Source organism: Antechinus flavipes, chromosome 2 (assembly GCF_016432865.1).
Source record: "Antechinus flavipes isolate AdamAnt ecotype Samford, QLD, Australia chromosome 2, AdamAnt_v2, whole genome shotgun sequence".
Taxonomy (NCBI): domain Eukaryota; kingdom Metazoa; phylum Chordata; class Mammalia; order Dasyuromorphia; family Dasyuridae; genus Antechinus; species Antechinus flavipes.
In genome coordinates this window covers 50,160,352-50,180,280 of record NC_067399.1, presented here as the reverse complement: position 1 = coordinate 50,180,280, position 19,929 = coordinate 50,160,352, and the positions used below count along the sequence as shown (strand labels likewise).

General features: G+C 36.0%; 1 long non-coding RNA gene across 3 annotated transcripts in view; it reads left to right on the top strand.

Annotated features, from left to right (window-relative positions):
• LOC127547780 (uncharacterized) overlaps window positions 1-19,929 on the top strand; it is a 66,496-nt gene that overhangs the window by 4,646 nt on the left and 41,921 nt on the right. For all 3 annotated transcript variants that reach the window (XR_007950265.1, XR_007950264.1, XR_007950263.1), the window contains exon 2: window positions 11,034-11,099. This is a non-coding gene — a long non-coding RNA (uncharacterized LOC127547780). The remainder of the gene's footprint in view (window positions 1-11,033; window positions 11,100-19,929) is intronic.

Below are 19,929 nucleotides of genomic sequence, written 5' to 3'. Positions count from 1 at the left end.
TGCTGGTCATTTCTTACAGAACAATAATATTCCATAACATTCATATACCACAATTTACCCAACCATTCTCCATTCAAGCTATACTAGCTTTTAAAAATCACCACTTTCTGAATTCTAAGTTTCTCACAAATTCTCACCACTCCTTTAACCATACATTTTGGAATTTTGTCAGGAATTAGATTTGAGCTTATCTATTAATGTGAAGATTTCATCTTATTTCCTTTTATGAAAAACAGGATATTTTCCCTTCACTGATTTCTTTAGTATCACTCCCATATAAAATGTACCATGATTTTTCAAAGATCATCAGCAATGGTTCAGCAATCATATTGGCAAATTTACTTTAATACTTCCAGGATCAAATATAAAAACCTCTGGTGTGTTCAAAGCAGGATCTCATAATCTGCTTCTCTCACTACTACTTTTCCAGTTTTCTCATGCCTTTTCCTTCTCTTCTCTGCTATCCAGTAATATCCCCTTGAGGGTATGGCTGTCTTTTACTAATTATTATCACGGAAGAGATTTTTAAGTCAATGATAGTCTGGACAAAATGACATCTAAGTTTCTACTCAGCTCTGATATTCTGATTTGAATTTCCATCACAGCACACACAAGAATGTTATTGTTATATAATTATATGTGCTTCCTGTTTTGATAAATTATTTGTTCCTGTCCTTCCTGCATTAAAAAAAAATCTTTTTAATCAACAAAAATCTGTCTTCTCTCCTTCCCACTTCAACTTCCCCACCACCAACTGAGAATGAAAGAAAAACAAAATCCTATTATAAACATGTATAATCAAGCAAGACAAATTTCCATACTGGCCATTTCCCAAAAAGTATGTCTCAAATGCAGCTTGAGTATTTTATTTCTCTATGAGGAAGTAGGTAACACGTTTAATCATTATTAATCCCCGAGAGTTGTGGTTGATTATTATACTAGAATATCTAATTATTTCAGAATAGCTTATCTTCACTACATTGTTGTCTCTGTAAATTATTCTTCTGATTCTGTTCATTTCATTCTATATCAGAGCATTTAAGTCTTCCCATCTTCTTTCTTTCTTACAGCATAAAAGTATTCTACCACATTTATATACCATAATTTGTTCAACTATTCCTCAGTTTATGTGTATTCCTTCAGATTCCCATTCTTTGTCACCTCAAAAAAGAGTTATATCAACACTCTGATTTATTTAAACCTTATTAAATTCATTTTTAATTTTTAGAACTTATAATTTAGAGTTTACTTGGCGATTTTTGGTTTGTTCTTTTTCCAATTTTTTTTTAATTGCATGCTCAATTCATTGGTCTGTTCTTTCTCTTTCTCTTTTGAGATACAAATTTTTCTGTGATTCTTGCTTTGCCTGTGTCCCATGGGTTTTAGCATGTTGTCTCATTATTGGCATTTTCTTGAATCAAATTATTGTTTCTTTGATTTTTTTTTCTTTAAACCACCCGTTCTTAAAGATTAGGTGTTTCATCACCAATTAATTTTTAATCTACGTTTCTATGCTCCCTTATTAAATGTAATTTTTGTTGTATTGTGATCTAAAGAGAATACCTTTAATATTTTTGCTTCTATTATAAAATTTTATATCCTAATATATGGTCAGTCTTTGTAAAAAAAAAAAAAAAAAACCTGCTGAGAAGAAGTGTTATGTTTCTTTTTTCAATCAATTTTTTCCAGATAGCTATCACATCTGACTTATCTAGAATTCTTTTCCTTAACTTTGTTTTTATTTACATTTGGTTAGATTTAATAAGTTTTCAGAATCGAAGATTAAAGACTCCCACTATTATAGTACTACAATCTCTCTTTACCTCTAATTCACCTAACTTTTAAATTTTTAGATTCCATTGTATTTGGTGCATATAACTTCAGTACAAATGTCTCGTCAGTAGCATCTTGTATCAAAATGTAGCTACCCTGTTTATTTCATTTAAATAAATCTACTTTGGTCTTTAAAAAGCTATAAATGTTTTTTTTTTTATATCTTTAGAATTTGTTTTATTTAGGACAAATGCCTTTCTTAAGTTACCCTTCCTCTACACTGGGAAATGAATGTGAACTATTTGCATTTTTGATTTTCTTCCCGAGTTATTTTTACCTTCTGAATCCAATTCTCCCTGTGCAGCAGGAGAACTGTTCGGCTCTGCAAATATGTATTATATCTAGGATATACTGCAACATATTGAACATATATAGGACTGCTTGCCATCTTGGGGGGGGGGTGGAGGGAGGGAGGGGAAAAAACGAAACATAAGCAAGTGCAAGGGATAATGTTATAAAAAAATTATCCTGGCATGGATTCTGTCAATACAAAGTTATTATTAAATAAAATAAAATTTAAATTAAAAAAAAAAGTTACCCTTCCTCTAATTCTCATTCTCCTTTTTTTTCCCTTCCATTTTCCTGTGGAATGAGATGTATTTTTGTACTCAATTCTATTTGTGTGTCTTCTTCCTTCTTTTGTCTAATTCAAATGAGAATGAGGTTCAAGTGTCAGCTGCTTCTCCACCTCCCTCATCTTTATTTGTATGGATATCTCCTTGTGTTCCTTGCTTGTGTGAGATAATTTTTCCTAACCTTCCTTTCCTTTCCATCCCCCAGTGCATTGCTCTTCCCCTTCCTTTCCAATCTTCTTTTCAGATTATCAAGATGTAACAATCAATCCCAGGCTTTTTGTTTACATAGATTCCTTGTACCATCCCTGATGATTATAACATTTAAAGAGTTACATGTATCATTTCCTCATATGAAAATGTAAATAGTTTATACTTTTTTAGTCCTTTGTTATAGTTTTCTTCATATTTCCTTCTTTATTTTCTCTTAACCTCAGAATTTAAACTCCAAAATTTCTACATAGCTTTGGTCTTTTCATTAGGAATGTTTGGAAGTCCTTTGTTTTATTAAAGATCCTTTTCCCCCTCTTTAGGATATTATATTCAACTTTCCTGGGTAAATTTTCTTGACTGTAAGCATATGTTCTCTGCTTTTTAAAGATAATAGTTCAGGTTCTCTACTTCTTTATGGTCGTGGTGACTAAATTTTGTGTGATACTGATTGTAACTCCTCAATATTTGAATTATTTCTTTCTGGCCTTTTATAGGTATCTTAAAGTTAGAGGTTAATGGCATGCCCATTTTACAAATGGAAAAGCTGAGATTCTCTCAAAAATCTTGTCTTCAGTTGCATTGTTAGTAAGTGTCAGGGACAGGATTTGAATCCTAATCTTTCCATCTCTAAAGCTGGCACTCTGTTATATCATGCTTCTTGAGACCCTCTCAGGAGGCTCAGCATTGAAAATGGAGTAGGCTCTCATGGCTATGAGGTACATTATAAGGGATGGAGCTGAAGAGCCAGAAGTGGCCCATGAGACAATCTTCTGGGGTTGGAAGGACCTCTTTTAGCACCTCTGATACTTTGTGCTGGCAGTGTGAGCCTGTATGCTGAGCTGGTACTTTGCTTCCATGCCTGTGTTTGCCTGGCTACCAGAAGATGATGGGGTTCTGCTCTTTTTTTTTTTCGTGGAGTTTTGCATGTTCCCATCTCTTAGCACCCATAAATGTCAATCTAATAGAATTCTTCTTTCATTGGGATTAAGGAGGCAGGATAAATGGTGACAACACTATCTCTAGAGTCAGAAGAGCTGAGTTCACGTCCTCCCACTGATACATATGACTTACTTTTTCATAAAACTAGTCTTATTATATTAATGGTTTTCTTACTTTCCATTTTATTCATCACTTCTTTGATTTTCAGAATTTCCATCTTGGTGTTTAATTGGAGATTTTTAATATTTCTAGGGTTTTTTTTTAATTTTATACCCAATTCACTGATCTTCTTTTTATTTTATTAATGTAAGCTTTTGGAAATATAATTTTTTCTCAAGTACTCTTTAAATGTATTCCATAAATTCTAGTATTTTTTCTCATTGTTGACATTCTTTTTCATGAAATTATTGTTTCTATAATTTGTTCTTTGACCCACTCATTCATTAGGATTAGGTTATTTAGGATATAACTGATTTTTAATTCATATTTCCATGGCCCTTTATTTAAAGTTATTTTGTTGTATTGTGATCTAAAAAAGATTTACCTCTGTTTTCTGCACTGGATTGTGAAATTTTTATACCATAATACATGGTAAATTTTTGTGTAGGTACTATGCATTACTGAGGAAAATGTTTATTTTTTTCTATTCCCATTGAGTTTTCTCCAGAGGTCTATCATATCTAACTTTTCTAAAATTCTATTCATCACTTTAATTTCTTTCTTATTTATTTCTTGGTTAGACTTATCTAGTTCTATGAGGCAAAAATTAAAGGTTTCACACTAATATAGTTTTATTGCCTATTTCTCTCTGTAATTCATTTACTTTTCCTCTCAGAATTTAGATGATATACCATTTGGTTCCTATGTGTTTAGTATTGACATTACTTCATTGTCTATAGTATCTTTTAGCAAAATGTCACTTCCCTGCTTATCTTTTTAAATTGCTTTTGCTTTGTTGGAGCTATCCCTACTATTTTTTACTTCAGTTGAAGCATTAATAGATTCTGTTTCAGCCCCTTATCTTTACTGTGTGTGTGTGTGTGTGTGTGTGTGTGTGTGTGTGTGTCTACTTCAAGTGTATTTCTTCTAAACAACATAGTGTCAGATTCTGATTTTTAATTTACGCTGCTATCCATTTCCATTTTGTGGTTGACTTCATCCCATTTTTATTTATAGTTATAATGATTAACCATTTCCCTACATCCTGCTTTTTTCCTCTGGTTATCCTTTTCTCCATTTACCTTGTCCCTCCTCAAAAGTGTTTTGCTTTTAATCACTGCTTCTTCCCAACTGCCTTCATATTCCCTTCTCTCTCTCGCTTCCCTCCCCTCCTACTACCCTCTAGGCTAAAATTTCTATACCAAATTGAGTGTGTGTGTGTGTGTGTGTGTGTGTGTGTGTGTGTGTGTGTGATTCTCTCTTTGAGCCAATTCCAATGAGAAAGTTCAAATGTTGCCTGACATCACCTCCCCCATCTTCCTCTGCACTTTAAAAGCTTTTTTTTTTTACTTCTTTATTTTGAGATAATTTACCCCAATTTACCCTTAATTTGATTATTTTGGAGATCATCCCATCAGAGTTAGCTCAGACATATGGCCTCTATCTGTGGACCTCCCTTTTTTTAATATATAATTTTTTTTATTGACAGTACATATGCATGGGTAATTTTTTACAACATTATCCCTTGCACTCACTTCTGTTCTGACTTTTCCCTTCCCTCCCTCCACCTCCTCCCCTAGATGGCAGGCAGCCTTATACATGTTAAATATGTTATAGTATATCTTAGATACAATATATGTGTTCAGAACCAAACAGTTCTCTTGTTGCACAGGAAGAATTGGATTCAGAAGGTAAAAATAATCCGGGAAGAAAAACAAAAATGCAAACAGTTCACATTCATTTCCCAGTGTTCCTTCTCTGAGTATAGTTGATTCTGTCCATTATTGATTGATTGGAACTGAGTTAGATCTTCTCTTTGTCAAAGATATCTACTTCCATCAGAATTGATCCTCATACAGTATTGTTGTTGAGGTATATAATGATCTCCTGGTTCTGCTCATTTCACTCAGCATCAGTTCATGTAAGTCTTTCCAAGCCTCTCTGTATTCATCCTGCTGGTCATTTCTTACAGAACAATAATATTCCATAACATTCATATACCACAATTTACCCAGCCATTCTCCAATTGATGGTCATCCATTAATTTTCCAGTTTCTAGCCACTACAAAAAGGGCTGTGTGGACCTCCCTTCTAACTGCTCTAATAATGATAAATGTCTTATGAATCATAAGAATTGTCTTCCCGTGTAGGAATGTAAACAGTTTAATCCTATTAATTCACCTTATGATTTCTTTTTTCCTCTTTATCTTTTTATGCTTCTTTTGAATCTTTTATTTGAAAGTCAAATTTTTCCATTTAGCTCTGGTTTTTTCATCAGGAATGCATGAAAGTCCTCAACTTCATTAGATTCCTTTTTTTTTTTTTCCATTGAAGGGTTATATTGTTTTGCTGGGATGTGATTCTTGATTATAATTCTAGCTCCCTTGCCTTTCAGAATATCATATTCCAAGCCCTCTGATCCTTTAAGGATGAAGCTGCTAAATCTTGTGTTATCCTGACTATGGTTCCATGATATTTGAATTGTTTCTGGTTTCCTGAAGTATTTTCTCTTTGACCTGGGAGCTCTGAGATTTGGCTATGATATTCTTAAGAGTTTTCATTTTGGGATCTCTTTCAGAAGGTGGATTCTTTCAATTTCTATTCTACTCTCTAATTATAAACTATCAGAACAGTTTTCTTTGATAATTTCTTGATATATGGTATCTTACCTCTTTTTTGTATCATGGCTTTTAGGTTGTTCAGTAATTCCTAAATTATATCTCCTCTATTTATTTTTGCAGTTCAGTTGCTTTTTATGGAATATTTTACATTTTCTTCTATTTTTTTCATCCTTTTGATTTTGCTCTCTTGCTTCTTGATGTCTCATGGAGACATTAGCTTCCACTTGCATAATTCTAAATTTTAAGGAATTTCTTCCTTGAGTTTTTGTACCTCTTTTTCCATTTAGCCAGTGCTACTTTTTAAGTGCCTTCAATGAATTTTTGTTAGGCTTTTTCCATATAGCCAATTCTGCTTTTTAAGGAATTCTCTTCCCTGAATTTTTGTTCTTTTACTATTTGGCACTCTTCTGTAACTGTGACCAGGGTTATCACTCCTGCTTGTGCTCCTACTTAACACTTAGATCCCTGTATGGGCAATGCAACAGAGTTCTGCTCTCAGTGTCAGCAAAGGATCCCCTATAACCTCCTTCTCACCAGTTATCCAACCCCTAACCATCTGTGGGATGAGAGCTCCAGAAACTGCCCCCAAGACACTAGCTATGGTCTGCACTGCATTGTTCTCCATTTCACTCTCATCCCAGTGAGACAAATTTATTCCTGCTGAATTTCTAAATGTCTTGGATTGCAGTATCATTTCATCCTATCCTTTTGTTTGTTTTGTCACTCCAGAATTCATTTTGAAGTGTTATGTCAATGTTGTTTGGGAGGTAATTTAGGAGAACTCAGGCAGATTCTATCTTTTACACTTTTCACCTCTCCTTTTCTTTCCTTCATTCCTGCATTTGTTCCTGGAAGTCCTTCTTTTACCTTCCTTTGTCTTTCCTTCCTTTCTACCCTTCTTTCTTATCCTTTTCTTTTTTCCTTCTTCCTTATGTTCTTTCTAGCAATTCTAGGACTTCTATCCTTCCCAATTCCTCCAAATGAAAAAAAAAAAAACTTTTGTAACAAATATACTTTTTTAATTTTAATTTAATTTTTATTTAATAATAACTTTGTATTGACAGAATCCATGCCAGGGTAATTTTTTACAACATTATCCCTTGCACTCGCTTATGTTTCGTTTTTTCCCCTCCCTCCCTCCACCCCCCGCAAGATGGCAAGCCGTCCTATATATGTTAAATATGTTGCAGTATATCCTAGATACAATACATATTTGCAGAACCGAACAGTTCTCCTGTTGCACAGGGAGAATTGGATTCAGAAGGTAAGAATAACTCGGGAAGAAAATAAAAAATGCAAATAGTTCACATTCGTTTCCCAGTGTTCTTTCTTTGGGTGTAGCTGCTTTTGTCCGTCATTTATCCATTGAAACTCAGTTAGGTCTCTTTGTCATAGAAATCCACTTCCATCAGAATACATCCTCATACAATATTGTTGTCGAAGTGTATAATGATCTCCTGGTTCTGCTCATCTCACTTAGCATCAGTCCATGTAGGTCTCTCCAAGCCTCTCTGTATTCCTCCTGCTGGTCATTCCTTATAGAGCAATAATATTCCATAACATTCATATACCACAATTTACCCAGCCATTCTCCAATTGATGGGCATCCATTCATTTTCCAGTTTCTGGCCACTACAAACAGGGCTGCTACAAACATTTTGGCACATACAGGTCCCTTTCCCTTCTTTAGTATTTCTTTGGGATATAAGCCCAATAGAAACACTGCTGGATCAAAGGGTATGCACAGTTTGATAACTTTTTGGGCATAATTCCAAATTGCTCTCCAGAATGGTTGGATTCGTTCACAACTCCACCAACAATGCATCAGTATTCCAGTTTTCCCGCATCCCCTCCAACATTCATCATTCAAATATACTTAAGCAAAACAAATTCTATCTAAAATTGTCTCCTTCAGCATAACATGATTTATCAACAGTCCTCTTGAATCATGATTTTTTAATTGCTTTGATCAGAGTTCTTTTTATTTATTTATCTTTTAATACTTTTGTGTTTTTCCAAATACATGCAAGATGATTTTCAATATTTACCTTTGCAAAACCTTGTGTTTCAGATTTTTCACACTCTCTTTCTCTCTTATTCCCTCCCCAAGATAGCAAGCAATCTGATAAAGGTTAAACATGTGCAATTTTTCTAAACATATTTCCATATTTGTCATGCTGTGCAAGAAAAATTATTACTCAGAGTTCTTAAGTTTGTTACCGTTATTGGCTTTGCACTGCTCTTACAGTGTTCAGTGGTTCAGCATACTTTACTGCATTGATTCATCCAAGTGTTACCATGGTTTCCCCAAAAACAGCTCTTTTGTCATTTCTTGTGTCACAGTGACATTCTGTTATATTCATATGCAATGATTTGTTCAACTCCTTTAGTTTCCAGTTCTTTGCTACCACAAAAAGAGCTGTTACAAATATTGTTTACAAGAATTCCTTCTACAGTATACTCAAAAAGTGATCATTCAACTTTTGTTTGAAAATCTCTTATGAGGAGAGCTACAACTTCTCCTGGTAACCTACTTCACTTTTGGATAGCTCTTATTGCTGTAACCGATTCTGTATGAGACGCTCTTCATTGGTAGAAATTGATGATTCAATATTCCTTGACTTTTTGAGGACCATGGTTGTTAGGTACTTGGGGAAAATGAGGTGTCTCGGTGTTCAAGCTTCTGGCTTCAAGAGATAAGATATGTGGTTCCAGACATCCTTTGAGTCTCTTAAGGGAGAAAGACTCTGGGAAGAAGCCAACATATAGAGAGCTGGCATCTTAATCATGTCCTTAACCTCAGTTTATTACACTGGGGATTTGAGGGAATTTTTCCCTAGGTGAAATCTATGACCTTCCCTCTTGTTTGAGCTAAGATTTCCTGCTCCCAATGGAAGAGTTTATTTATTATCTGCTATATTCTCATATGTATACTTTCTCTGTGTTCCTTTTTTTAAATCAACTCAGATAAATGGGTTTATTTGCTATTATGTGTGTTTTTGTAGAATTGCCATTTGGTGTGAAAAGGGGTCAAGCTTTGATATAGATGTAGATATAACTTGGGGCACACTTTCCCCATTAAGAGATAATAATTGGGTATGACCTAGCTATACCAGACTTAAAACTGTATCATAAAGCAGTGGTTATCAAAACTAGTTTGTCCTGACTAGGAAATAGAGGGGTAGATCAGTGAAATAAGTTAGGTACCAAGATACAGTAGTCAATGATTATAGTAATCTAGTGTTTGATAAACCCAAATACTCCAGAATCTGGGATATGAACTCACTATTTGGCAAAAACTGCCGAGAAAATTTGAAAAGCATATGCCAGAAACTAGATATAGACCAACATCTTATATACCAAAATAAAATCGTAATGGGTTCAGGATTTAGACATATAGGATAATGCTTTAAGAAAATTAAGAGAACAAGGGATGTTTGTCAAATATTTGGAAGAAGGGAGAAATTTATGACCAAACAAGAAAAGAACATTGTAAAATGCAAAACAGATAATTTTGTTTACATTAAATTTAAAAGTTTTGGCAAAACAAAACCAATGCAGTCAAAATTAAAAGGGAAGCAGAAAACTGGAAAATACTTTATACAGCCAGTGTTTCTGATAAAATTGCTCATTTATAAAATATGTAGAGAAGTGAGTCAAATTATAAGAATACAAGTCATTCACCAATTGATAAGTGGTCAAAGCTTACAAATAGGCAATCTTCAGATGAAGAAATTAAAATCAAATATAGTCATGTTAAAAAAGGCTCTAAATCACAACTGATTAGAGAAAGAAAAATTAAAATAGGTTAAGATGACAAGAAAAGAAAATGATAAACATTGGAAGAAATGTGGGCAAACCGGAACACTAATGCATTGTTGGTGGAGTTGTGAACTGATCCAACCATTCTAGAAAGCAATTTGGAACTGTGCCCATAGGGTTATCAAACAGTCCATACCCTTTGATCCAGTAGTATCTCTACTGGGTTTGTATCCCAAGGAGATCATAAAAAAGGGAAAAGGACCCACATGTACAAAAAATGCTTGTAGCAGCTCTTTTTGTGGTAGCAAAGAATTGGAAATTAAGGGAATGCCCATCAATTGGGAAATTTTTCCCCCTCCCCCATCTCTGTCTTTCTCTCTTTGTCTCTGTCTGTCCTGATCTCTGTTTATGCCTCGATCTCTCTGTGTCTCTCTGCTCTGTGTCTATTTCTATGTCTCTCTAACTCTCTCTGTCTCTTTCTCTCCCTCTGTCTCTGGCTTTCTCTCTGTCTCTCGCCTCTCTAATTCTCTCAGCCTCTGCCTCTGTCTTTGTCTCTGTCTCTCTAACTCTGTATCTGCCTTTGTCTTTGTCTCTGTCTCTCTCTGTATATCTCTTTGTGTATCTTGATCTCTTTTTCTCTCTGTCTTATACACCTCTCAGTTTTAAAACTATGGAAACACAATCAAATCAATCCTTCGTTTTTGCTTGGACCTCTGGTCTATCTAATTCCCATATGTTCCTATTCACCATTTCTGTATGTTTTGACCCAAAGTGCTCCTTTTTGGCTACCTCTCTTCTATGTGTGTTGCCTCCTCCATTAGAATGCAGTGTCTTGCCTTGAGGTCCATGACTTTTGTTTTTGAACCTCCATCTAGTTTTTGATCAATGCCTTTATTCATTCACTTAAAGTATTTTTCCATGTTCTCTCCTTTAGGGACAAGCAGAAAATACAGCTGATCTTCCTGTGTGATAGCCATTCAGGGATTGAAGTCATCTCTTGGTAAATATCCTCAGCCTTCAGAAGGTGATCTGAGGGCGTGGTCTTGAGGCTTTCTCTGTCTTGGTTGCTTCAGTATGGACAATGTCTAGTTTTTCAATGTCTGTTCTAATATATTTCCCCTACAACTGAAAGCGGTATTTCAGAGGAGGGCTGACCCGAGTACAAGATAGTGGACTGACCAGTTTCCTAGTCCTAGACACTCTGCCCTCACATTAGGTTTCTTGGCTACCCAGCTCTACTGCTGACTCATTTTGCAATCCAGTTTAACACTCAGATCTTTTTCATGGCATTTGTGAACCAGTCCATGCCTTGTCCTTAAGAAGTCGATTTTTTTTTTACGTCAAATGCCAAATGTTGCAAGCATTTGAATTTTGGCTTATTATTGTAGTTTAGCAGACATGTTATCTCCTTCATTTGTTTGGCATCTACCACAGGCTTCCTAAGGGTGAATTTCCCATTAGACTCTATTTTGGACTTTAGGTTTCTCTTCATTATCCCCTTGATCTAAGCAGCTCCCAAAGATCCAATTATCTCTATACTAATGACTAACAAACCTCTCTCTCTCTCTCTCTCTCTCTCTCTCTCTCTCTCTATATATATATATATATATATATATATATGTATATATATACATATATATATATACACACACATATATATGTGTGTGTGTTATCCTATATAATATATATAATAAGATATAAATGTCAGCTATTATTAACTAAATAAGCCTATAATTTTCCTTAATGTTGTCTTTGAATCGACATTCTATTTGCATGAAAATGAAATGGTAAGAACAGCACCTTTTTCTATAACTGGAAACAATTTATATGATATCAGGGTTGTAAGTTCTTTGAAAACTTGAGAAATTCTTCCTTTGAACCCACTTGGTAAACCTTTCATTATACAAATATAATTTCCTGAACTCCGTGGAGCAAATTGTACAAACCACTAGGAAAGCAGGCAAACTTCTCACGTGTGGTACAGAATCAAGTGCCGGGGGTAGAGGAACACAGGAAACATGTGATCTCATCCTTTCTCTCTCTCTCTCTCTCTCTCTCTGCCTGTTTCTCTGTCTCTCTCTGTCTCGCTCCCTTTTTCCCCCCTGAGGCAATTGGGGATAAGTGACTTGCCCAGGGTCACACAGCCAGGAAGTATCAAGTGTCTGAGACCAGATTTGATTTGGGGACTTGAGGGAATCACTTTTGGATAGCTTTTATTGCTGTAACCAGTTCTGTATGAGACTCTCTTCATTGGTAGAAATTGATGATTCAATATTCCTTGACTTTTTGAGGGCCATGGTTGTTGGGTACTTGGGAAAAATGAGAGCCCTGACTTCAGGGCTGGTTCTCTATCCACTGCACCACCTAGTTGCCCCCCTCTCCCTTTTTTAAATAAGCCTTTTAGGCTCACTAAAATAGAAATGTGTGCATACACACATATACAGATATATATAGACATGTGGATATAAATGTGTATTTTGTGTAAAGAATTAAAGGTTATATACATGGGCACACATAAATATAGATGTATATTTTATGTAAGAAATTAAAGGTTAAAGTTCAGGTTAAAATTTTCTTTGCTCTTATTTCTCCTTGTTTATCACTTTGGGTTGGTATGATATTTAAATGGTTTGAGAGACATAACTTCTGGGATTAATTTGAGAGACATAACTTCTAACTATTAATAATGCTAGCATTTTATTAATAAAAGGATCAGTGACACTCTCAAATACCAAAGACCAATCATGGCAGTGGGCTCACAGTTTGTATGCCCTAGAACAGGGGTCCTCAAATTTTTAAAATAGGGGGCCAGTTCACTGTCCCTCAGACTGTTGGAGGCCGGACTATAGTAAAAACAAAAACTATGAACAAATTCCTATGCACGCTGCATATATCTTATTTTGAAGTGAAGAAACAAAATGGGAACAAATACAATATTTAAAATGAAGTAAAGTTAAATCAACAAATTTACTAGTATTTCAATGGAAACTATGGGCCTGCTTTTGGCTAATGAGATGGTCATTGTCTGGTTCCATATTTGTCACTGCTGGTCGTAACAAGTGATGCAAATGTGCATCCATTAGTCTTGATCTGGTTGGAGATTTCAAATGTTTCATTCTAGAAAAAGTCTGTTCACAGACATAAGTGCTGCCAAAGATGGTTGCCATTTTGAGTGCATGGTTCCTGAGATAAGGATATGTCTCAGAGGGGAGAGATGCATAGAAATTATGAAAGCTGCTTGACTTAAATGCGTCTTTCAGAGAGATGCATAGAAATTATGAAAGCTGCTTGACTTAAATGCGTCTTTCAGAGAGTCACAATTCTGCAGTTCAGCCAGTTCTATTTGGTAAATTGTATCCACATTTTCAATGTCAATAGAAAATGGGTTACGGAAAAGCTGTATGTCCTGTTCGTGGAGATGAAGCTCTTTAAATCTAAATTGGAACTCCTTTTGCAATTTTTCCACTGAATCCACACATGTTTTGTTTGGGAATGCAATCAGCGGTTTTTCCCCTAACAGATTTTGGGTTGTGGGGAGATGGCAGAAGTTTTCCTCCTTCACTTGTTTGATAAGGAGGCCTAATTTTATTTCAAATGCTTTGACATGTGATTGCATATCACAGATGAGCTTGAAGTTGCATATTGAAATTGTTGAGTAGCTCTGTTACATCTGTCAGAAAGGCAAGGTGCCATTTCCATTCTGCATCATTGAGCTCTGGTACTTCTTTGTTTTTGAAAGCAGAAAAGTTGTAATCTGTGGAAGTAAGTCATAGAAAGGTTTCAAAACTCTCCCTCGACTCAGCCAATGGACTTCTGTGTGATATAGAACATCTTCATATTCAATATTTAGTTCAGACAGAAATTCTTCAAATTGTCTGTGATTTAGTACATTAGCTCTAATGAAGTTAACACAAGATACCCCAATTTTCATAACAGAGTCCCACTTCAGTGATTTACCACATAGCGCTTGTTGGTGGATGAGACAGTGTATGGCTATTGGATGAGAATGGTTACATTTGTCCATCTCTTGGTTAATGCAAGCAATTACTCCTTTCTTAGACCCCACCATGCTAGGAGCACCATCAGTTGTCACACTGGCTAGTTTAGCCCAGTCCAGTTCCAAATCAATCGTAGTTTGGCAAACCTTTTCATAGATATCCTCTCCTGTAGTTGTTCCTTTGATGCTTTGCAGTGCAGCAAGCTCTTCTATGACTTCAAAATAATCATTCGTCCCACGAATAAAAATTAGAAGTTGTGCAGAATCATGAACATCATTGCTTTTCTCTAGTGCCAAGGAAAAATATGAAATTTTTTATGGAGTTTTGCAAATGCTGATGCAGATTGTCTCCCATTTCTTCAATCCTCCATGTAATCGTAGGTCCTGAAAGACTCACTGTACTAAATAAATTGGCCATCTCTGGACACATCTCTTTGGCAACAGAAAGAAGGCATTCTTTAACAAATTCTCCCTCCACGAATGGTCTGCCAATGCATGCTATTAGCTTGACAACTTGAAAACTTGCTCACAGTGATGAAATATTTAGCTGCTTCTGCTTCACAAAAGTATTTTGCTGAGTTGTCAATGTATTTTTCAGTTTTAATATTTTATCTTTTCTCACTTCTCCAACCAATCATATTTATTTTTATGTTGTTTCATAGTGTCGATGCAAATTATATTTTTTGAACATAGACGTTATATTCTGGCATATCAGACATACAACTCTTTTCTTGTACTGCATGAAAAAGTAATCATAAGTCCACTGTTCTTTGAATATCCTACACTCCGAGTCAATTTTTCTTTTTCTTGACATCATTATTTCCTAGGGATTCCAAATTGCTATTAGTAAAATACCAATATATACATACAGCACTATAAAAACAATATACCAGCAATAACTCTGCCCATACAGAGACATACAGACTGCAATGCCCAATTTCCTCCAAGCTGCGATGCCTCCGTCTCCCACACTCTCTCTCCCGCTCTTCGTGCTCCTGCTTCCCACCTTCACTGCTGCAGTGAATTCCCCCCGCAGCAGCCGTGTCATGCGCAGCATTCACTGTACATCCCCGCGCCTGTCTGTTGTGGTGGCTGCTGTTACTGTATGAGGCCACGGGCTGTCAGTTCTCCAGCTTCTGAATCTCTCTCCCTTCCCCACACCACACGCCCCGGCCTGGGAACTCGCCTCACCTCAGTATCGCCTCACACTCTGTCTCTGCCGCTTCAGCCCAGTGCCGGAAGGGTGAACGTCACTTCCGGTCTGATTTTGCCATAACCCGGTGGGCCGCAACCGGCCCGCAGGCCAAAGTTTGAGGACCCCTGCCCTAGAAGAATGAGTGTTCCTGAGGAAGGAAACCGACTCTGATTGGTTAGAAATTAATGAGAGAGAATGAATATTACAATGAGAATTGGACCTATTCTAATGAGGGGTTGGAAGCTATATAACTTTATGTCATTCACTTCTAAATTGTCCAGCCTTGGGCAATCTGATCAGAGAATCCATCCCCTGTATAATGGGTTTCCTCACATCCTTGTAAGGTTGAGTGGACTCTGACCTAGATTGAGGAGAAAGTTAATTTATCCTTCAGAGACTTGATTTTTTTGAGGAAAAGGGCAAAGTCTTGGATTTTCCCTTGGCTATTAATAATTATTTTTCTCAGCCAGAATATTTCTATTTTATTTGAGAGCCCTTAAAAAGTTCTTGAAAATCCTTTAAAAAATGTTGGACAAGACCTTTGGGCTCCTTTCGAGCTCTGTGATTCTCTAACCCAAAGGAATGAAGCTCAATAGTGAGCCAATATGAGAGGAGGTGTTTGGTTTTGTTTCACCAAGGCTGGGGCTAGGTGTAAAGAGAATGAATATCTCTCAAATCCACCTATTAGCAAGGGCAGCCCTCTTCCATGGGGTTATAAGAGTTGAGAGACCTTAGAGAACATCCAGTCCTACCCGTTTATTTTACAAATGAGAAAACTCAGCCCTAGAAATTGGAAGTAAGTTGCCCAAAATCACAGAATTGTTAAATAGCAGACCTAGATTGGAACTTGACTCCAAATCCTGCGCTTTCCTATACCATGTTGTCTTCTCCATTTTTTTCTTACCTTTCCTGTTTTTCTTTTTTCTTCTCCCAGTCCTCTAGCACCCATGGACTGCTAGAGACTGCTTTGGTGCCCTGGGTGATTTCAGTAGTGAAAAAGTTGCTCTACTGATGTAGGTAGTCCGAAGCGTGAGAATGCATGAATTTGTGGGCCTCCCCAAGGGGCTACCAAAAGCCTTGGTGTTCTCTTACATGCCCAAACATCTCTCAAATCCTTTTTGAAAGAGTTGTCGTGTGAGCAGTATCATCAAAGAAAGGATGTAACATGAGAATTCCAAAGGTCGTCCCCTGCTTTTTGCCTTTGCAGCTTACCTCCTATTCACTCAAGTATGTTTCATTCTTCCCTAAAAACATAGTGGAAATATATTTAAAACTTCCTTTTTAGTTCAGCTGAAAATATGAAGAAATAAATATTTCTTGAGTCCAAGATTCTCTCCAAATTTACTTGCAGGAAGAAAACTTTATCCTTCTTGGAAAACAATGTCCTCCACTAAGAATTCTTTCTCTTAGACCAGCCCCTTTCTCTTAGGAAGGTATATAATGTGTGAAAGGCCTTGAAATATGAATGAGTGATGATAATCAAACTTAGACATCTATCTAGGTGACTTAACAGAATACTGAACTTGAAAATTTGAGTTTGAAATTGTGCCTTCGACAACTAATTTTGTAAACTGAGGACAATAATAGCACGCCCCAAGAAGGTTGAGAATATGATAAAATAATATTTGTAAAGAGATTTTTAAACCTTGAAAGTACTATATAGATGCTAACTGTTTTTGTTATTTCATTAGATTGTGATCCTTTCAAGGGCAGGAACTGTCTGATTTTTCTGTGTATCCCTAGTATTTACTTAGCACAATGCCTGACACATTATAAGCACTTAATAAGTGCTTTTCAAGCGACTGGCTTTGAGAGGAGTGGTCAAGAAGAAATTGAATGACTTTAAGAGAATAATTTTCCAGGGGGCATTTTCCAAAAAATCAAGGGATTATTTTTCTTAGATAAATTAAAATGTTAATACTAAACTAAAAATTTTATACAATATTCCTATAAATGTCTTATGTTAGAGACATGTCTAAGGGGATAAGAAGATTGTCATTTGGAACATCTCTCAAGTAGATCAGTTCCTTGATTTAGAATAATGAAAAATGAATTTAAAAAATTTTTAAATCAGGAGATTTGTACCTACCTACGATGTAGATTATGATCATAATCATTTCCCCTTATTATAGTTTGCATGTTCCTTTAGTTCCCTGCTTAGAAAGTGGCATCCCCTCCCTAAAGTCTACCTAGCCCAGGCCAAACCTCCCTCTTCCTCCCTGAATGTTCGAGAATAATAAGAAATAAACATGGCTGAAAAGAAGAAATAGAAGAAGATTCCATACTTTTGCAGAGGAGAGAGAGGAGGGCTCTGTTCATATATGTGGAACATTATATATGTTTTCAATTCAATAGCAACTCAATTATATCCCCCAGTTCTTTCAGTACATGGGGATATAGTTCATACAAGCCCAAGCCCTATGATTTCAGTTTCTTTGAGAGCAGCAATTTGATAGCATCTGACCAGTTTTCCTCAGGGTTTCATCTCTCTATTAGCCAATTTTGTTCAATCCTTCCTCTTTCAAAAACAGAAGAAAAATAAGAATTGAATTCATTCCAACTCCTTACAATTATGTTAACATTAGCTCATCTAACCTAAGACAGATAATCAGTCTCCTTAAATATTTTCTCCTTCCTCATTTGAATCACTAAAGTTTGAAGTCTTAAAGTTTTGTTCTTCAGTCTCCTTAAATAGCTTCTCCTTTCCTCATTTGGATCACAAAAGTTTGGAGTCTTAAAATTTGGTCTTGAGTGTTTCTATCCCTTTTTGGCTGGCTTCCCACTATAGAATTTCAGGCCACAGTCTCCTATTCATCCTAACTCTGAATTCAGAATTCAAACTGTAACTGGCTTTTGCCTCTGTTTTCTCTCACATATTCTTAGATAGCATGATCATGTTCTTAAGGCTCCTATCATATCTACTTAGGGAACTGGTTTTGGGTACTGGTTAGAATCAGGACTAGAAGAGCAGCCCACTTTGTCATTTCCTCTACCTTTAAATTTCATGAGAGTAACTCAAGATGTAATCAATGGTTCTGCTTTTAGTGGAGAAAGTAGTGGAGAGTTCCAGCCGCTATGTGGATAGTTGAAATTTCCCATCACTGTGATATCTTATCTCCATGACAAGATTGTGAAGTACTTCTAAACTCCTCATCCATGTCTCCATTCTGGCTCCATGAACTATTGTTAACTTCTTATCATGTTATTACTTACTTCTGTTACTCTTGTCTTAATACTTTCCATCATGTTTTTGCCCTGTTAGCTAATAGAGTCCCATAAGGAGTATCACCACCTTCATTTAATGTTCATTTGAATCACTTTTCTCCTTCCAAAATCCAGTCTTGAGCCACATTCAAAAAACGATGGAGAGAATAGTTTCAGAAAAACCTGGAAATTCTTGTATAAACGGATGCAAAGTGACCAAAACCAAGAGAATATACTTTATTATAGTATAAAGTAACATTATAAAGGCTAGCAGACTTAAGAACTCTGATCAGTGCAGTGAACAATCATGATTCTAGAGGACCAATGATGAATCATGCTACCCACCTCCTCATAGAGAGGTGATAGATTCAAGATTTGTATTGAAATATATATATGTATATATATTTCAATATGGCCAATTCAAGAATTTATTTTGCTTTTGTGTATTATTTGTTACAAGTTTGGGTTTTTTAAATCTATTTTGGGAGGAGGTAGAAGAGGAAGAAGAGGGATTTTCTCTTCTCCCACCCCAATCCCCCAAATGAGAAGGGATAGTTTTGAAAGTTACATGTTGAATTTATTATATACTTAAAAAAATAATGGAAATTTGCAGTTTCATGGGCAATTATCTTCTGTTCCATAATACATAGAGAAATGCTCATTTTAGTTGCCCATTTGCTAAACTATGAATAAAAAAATGAAATGAATTAAAAAAAAGACTAGACCATCTTACTTATAACCTATAATCTGTGTATTTGTTTAGGACAGAAGGCATGGTTTTTGTTACTGCTCTTCTTGAATATTGTCCCCAGTGAATTACTGGAGATTTCATTTACCATGGCTGCTACCTTCCGATAGTACATGACTCAGTAAACTCATGGACTTAGTTTTTTCTCTCCCTTCTGTCTTCAGATTAATGTCTTCATGGTCAGATCCACAGGTCTTCAGGTGAATTTATTTTTACCAGTCCCTATTAGATATACTCCATCTCTGGTTAAGACCTCCACTCAGCCATCAAAGTGATTTTTCTAAGGTTCAGGTCTGCCCATGTCACACACACCACCCTAACTGAGTAAAGTCCAGCAGCTCTCACCGCTTCAAGGGAATAGGATCAATAGAAATTGAAACTCCAAAAATTTAACCTCTGTCTACATTCTCATTCTTTTTAAACACTGTTCCCCTCCACACACTCTAAGGCCCATCCCTAATGGCCTTCTCATCCATGACAGAGCTGTCTCTTCTCTCCTTCGGCTCTGCATTCAGAATACCCATCCTTTACCTCTTAGAATCTCCATTTTTTTCTGTAGAAGACCACCAGCTGCTAGGGCTTCTTCTCCTAGGTTACCTTGTGTGTGTGTGTGTGTGTGTGTGTGTGTGTGTGTGTGTGTGTGTATAGGACCACAACTAAATGCGAAACCCAGAAAGCTTGTAAAG